At 34.0% G+C, this 5,365-nt stretch overlaps 1 non-coding gene across 1 annotated transcript; it reads right to left on the reverse strand.

Annotated features, from left to right (window-relative positions):
• Positions 1 to 2,226: 2,226 nt before the first annotated feature.
• Trnas-cga (transfer RNA serine (anticodon CGA)) lies at positions 2,227 to 2,308 on the reverse strand. The gene has a single exon. It is a non-coding gene; the product is annotated as a tRNA-Ser (tRNA).
• Positions 2,309 to 5,365: the final 3,057 nt, after the last annotated feature.

Genomic DNA, 5,365 nt, shown 5'->3' on the forward strand with positions numbered 1-5,365 from the left:
CAATTGAATTACATGTTTGTTATAGTGTTTGAAATATTATCCATCAACCCAATGTTGATCAGCTGACTTAGACATGTGCAATAGTGGCTAAAATATTACCCATCCACCATATAAGTGGGTCAGCTGAATTATACGTTTGTAAGAGTGGTTCAAAGAATATTCCCCATCCACTCTATATGTGAGTCAGCTGAATTATACGTTTGTAATAGTTGTTCAAGTATTACCCATCCACCTCATATGTGGGTCAACTGACTCGCACTTTTGTAAAAGTGGTTCAAATATTAATGAACCACCGTATATGTGGTTCAGCATAATTATACGTTTGTAATAGTGGTTCAAGTATACTCATCCCTCTTATATGTGGGTCAGCTGAATTATAAATAGTGATAGTGGTTAAAATATTACCCATTAACCCTATATGCGGGTCAGCTGAATTACACGTTTGTAATAGTGTTTAAAGTATTACCAATCCCCCCATTATGCGGGTCAGCTGAATTACAAGTTTGTAATAGTGGTTCAAATATTACCCGTCAACCCTATATGTGGGTCAGCTGAATTACAAGTTTGTAATAGCGGTTCAAATATTACCCGTCAACCCTATATGTGGGTGTGCTGAATTACAAGTTTGTAATAGTGGTTCAAATATTACCCATCCACCCTATATGTGGGTCAGCTGAATTACAAGTTTGTAATAGTGGTTCAAATATTACCCGTCAACCCTATATGTGGGTGTGCTGAATTACAAGTTTGTAATAGTGGTTCAAATATTACCCATCCACCCTATATGTGGGTCAGCTGAATTACAAGTTTGTAATAGTGGTTCAAATATTACCCGTCAACCCTATATGTGGGTCAGCTGAATTACACTTTTGTAATAGTGGTTCAAATATTACCCGTCAACCCTATATGTGGGTGTGCTGAATAAGCCATACAATACTTAAGATATAATGGCCTTCAGAAATAGGCTTAATCCTAACCGATGTCTTAAGCGTTTAAAGACAGAGAAGTGTACTTGCTCAGATCTCTACATCAGATGTTTGACGCTCTTTATTTATATATTTATATTTCCCAACATGATACGAACGTCAGAAATTGAGTGGTAAAATATTTTGTTTTGATTGTTTTGTTTTGTATTTTTTTGGTTTGTTGTAGTTATTCATGTCGATTCGGGTTTAACGCCATTTTTCAGTTAGATTGGAAGCGAGCTAGTCCTTTGTTTCCATGTGACTTCATCAAACGCGCGCACTACCATGTCCGTCATTTTGATTCCCTAGCCACCTAGCACCATTGTTCTTCCAAGAAAATTATGAAGACCTGTCTCGTTTTGTACGTAAGGATATCCTAAGAAATCACTATGTGTTGTGCATATCAACAGCATGACACCGAATTCGTTAAAATTCTATCCATCAATAAGCAAACGATCAAATAAATGGATACACAAACAAGTAGAAACATGTAATGATTTTGATCTTTCGTGTGCTGAAATTATGATTTGGTTATTGTTCAAGTTCAAAACCCAATCATTTATATATCATTTTATTTATCTCAAAACATTGAAAAATACTCACTTTTGACAATCTGCACAAAGTTCTTTACTCTTACACACATGTTGTATTTTAAAACACTGAAGATGCAACAATGCCCTGGTACATTACTCTCTTTCAAACAGTATCACCTTCCATCCATCATTTTGTATCGCAAAAATCATTGTCCGAAAATACTTTGTTTGTCAGAAATAGCTGCTTGTTCTTTGATTGCAATCTACACAATTTCTGTTGATCTTCATTATTCCGTGTATCGATATAAGTTAAGGAATTTCCAGCTTACGTTGTCTTTCGTGCTATAGGGTCACTTATTTCAAGAACCATTTCGATGAAGTAAATATCCTTCTCGACGATTAAATAAGATATAAGGCTTGAATACATGTTGTTTTCACAAATGTTTGTATAGGAATTAAAATGGCTGCGTTGTATTGTGGGTAATTTGGTATACAATTGTGAAGTCTGTGTAATTAAGCCATAAGCAAACTTTTCTTCCCACCGGGATGGAATGTACCCGATCCTAAACAAAATAAACAATATTCTTTTTATATTTATGGTACTAAGATACACATGTGATTTAAACAATGACAATTTTTTTCCAACAGATAATAAGAAAGAATGAAAGGATGCAATTTAATTCTTCGTTATCGCAACAACTGTGTGTTTTTATAAAACTTAATTATTTCGTCGTTGACAGGATTCGAACCTGTGCGGGGAAACCCCAATGGATTTCGAGTCCATCGCCTTAACCGCTCGGCCACAACGACTACATGTTGTTTTTGTCACGATATTGAAATATTTATATCATGTCCATTTGATCCACCATTTGTTGTCGATCAGTGCTTAATTTTTCCCCGTCTGTCAGACGATACACTGTTCGTATATATTACTTTACACTACAAATAAATTCACATATAACACTACCAATCCCAATCAGAATTCTGCGAACAAATTAACCAAGGTATTTTTTAAGTTAATTACATGCGATATTTTGTTTCATTGATATGGATAACTTTAAAATTTATAAAATAAGAATCATTCCATCAACACGGTTCAAACCGTTGCTGAGAGATGCTATTGCAACCATAAATGCACCTCCTTCGCAGCCATGGCAACTGCTCTACCTTTTCAAGATCTAACAAGTTAAATTAACAGTAACAGAGAAATCAATAGCACTAATAATGGCTGTCTTTCATCATTTGTAAACTAAATGAGATGTAAAAGAAGATGAATCATACAGACAAATCTTGTTAGAATTAGTACACGGAACAACAGAGCATTAGAGCCAGAAATGATATCATCCAAGTATAAAATTAGTACTCCATGAAATACGACTTTTAGCAGAGGAGAACTTACAGCAGCAAAATTTTCTTTTAAAGGCAGGAACGGCAATTCAACGGACTTCTCAGCTGAGAAGACAAATAGCATCCACCAGAGATTCGGAAAGCATAGGAAACAATTTACATTGACGTCAGCTCCACCCCTACTTCACCTTTGCCAAAAAGGAGAAGGAATTAAAAGGATCAATAAAAACCATAGGAATGGGAAAGAACTCGGTATGAATAAGTTGTACAGAGGATTGTCCTTTTGCAGAAGTATTATCAACTGGTTTAAAAGCTACAATCGACTGAAAAATAAGACCAGAAACTGCAAAGTTTAGAACAGGGAAGAGCTGCGTCGATAACATATTCGCCCTCATAAATGCTTTTGAATAATAACTATTCAGAAAGAGAGAAAAAATTCAAAATTCTCTTATCAAACATTATAGTCAAATTTCACGTGTACAGTTGATAATTCATGAGCTGATGGATTTCTTGTTATATTCATTGTGAGGCAGGGATGTTTTATGTCGGCAGAATGGGTAATGAGAAGAACGACAGACAGGTGAAAGCGGTATAGTTGCTTTCCAAATGTTCTCAAAAGAAATAACAGAAACCAACAAATATAATAGAATTCAGTTAAATAATTTATTTCTCTATAATACAAAATCAATATTTAAAAGGAACTTACAGTATCATTAAAACCCAAAATAATCCAATAAGTTATATCACACGTCCAAAGTATAGAATGTTGGGTAGAATTTCTGAGGTGTTCTGAATGAATTCAAGGTACTGAATGTGCTGATGTACAAATAGTTTCGAATGTGTCGATGTGCCAGCAGTCTGGATGTACCACATTGACATAATCCAGAATAACCTGGAATGGACTAACTATGATCACAGAGTAATATTTGTAGTCCAAATTGACAATGACCCCTTTGTGTGTATATTTTAAATAAATGACTCAAGTCACATTATATCTGATCACAACTAATATTAATTTTCGAGCAGAAATTAAAGTTAGAATGAAATAATTTTGTTTACTTCAACTTATGTACACACCGTCACTTGACTTATTATACCACAAAATGACCTTGATCTAGATCATTCCCAATGGAATTTTCCAGCAGATTCGTCAAGAAGGTCTGCTATGTTTACTTAAAATTTAGCAAATAACCTCACGAACATCAGTTAGACTATGTTTTTGTCCGAGGGGAAAAACTAATGTACTGAACTCAAATCCAAGTGCACATGTTGCTTACAAATGATCATTATCTTAAAATACTTTCTACAATAATGGACAAAAGTTATGAGGAAACGAGATAATGAAGCAACTCACCATATAAGACTTACGATTAACATAGAGAAAACACCCTCAAACTTTAAACTGAGATGGACAAGAGCTAGAAAATGCAGAACCCTTCTAGTGTATAAGAAATATAGTATACAGGAGAAAACGGAAAAATGTGCTGAGATGTCTAATAGGGAGGAGAAGAGCAGATCAATACATATCTTCCATTGATTCGCGATCATATTGAGAATTAGGATATGTCAAATCCATCAGTAAAACATATATACATTGGCCATTTTATTAGCCTGATTGTATCATAAGCGCTCCCGGATCTTACAATATGCTATTTGCTCAGTATCTCCTTCACCCCACATTTTACATTACTGTTACATACCTACTAAGTCACACGTATATCTCTGAAATTATCCGGTATGCTGTACATGCAGCTGGAAACTTTTATGTTACGTGTTTAGGCTCTAATAAACAGTAACTAACGAAACAGTGAAAACAACAAGTTTTGAAAAAATTAACAAATAATTTCTTTCCCTGGAAAAACACTGTAAAAATGAAAAAATAAGAACTTACTGTTTTAAGAATCAAATTTAAAATATAATCCAAGAATAATCCACGCATTAAATTTTAGAAGTCCTAGTAATGAAATCTGTTGAATTCAAGTTCTAGTCCCGACGAAACCTCCAAAATGGAAGGCGATGTCGTATACTGTAGTCAGTATAGAGCTGATGTGTACAGTCCTTTGTGAACTACATAAAACAATATTCTGTTGTTTGAATTCCGAATAAAATTTCAATAAATTCTTCGTCCAAGAATTCTGTATGAAAACTCAAATATTTCCTTGGAAAAGAATTAACCATTTACAATCCAAATAATTTGAATAAAATTAACATATAACTCCAAACTGCCACAACATACACTTTCCAATGTAAAGAAGAAAGCCCACCAGAAATATCTCTATAGACATCGATATAAAACCTGACTACTGCTTAATTTCGTAAAACCCAGAATTGCGAAATAGAGTCTGTTTACATATAAAAAATTACGTACTCCTAGTATGACCTTGATATTAACCAATCATTTTACTCGAGAATAAAATAAAAATAAATAGTTGTTTACTTGTCTAGGTGATTTGTGAATCAAGGTCGGGAACTAAGTCAGAAAAAGAAATAGTGTTTCTATTATCAGGTATTTATAAAAAG

This window comes from Sinohyriopsis cumingii, chromosome 4 (assembly GCF_028554795.1).
Source record: "Sinohyriopsis cumingii isolate HCF-2022 chromosome 4, ASM2855479v2, whole genome shotgun sequence".
NCBI lineage: Eukaryota > Metazoa > Mollusca > Bivalvia > Unionida > Unionidae > Sinohyriopsis > Sinohyriopsis cumingii.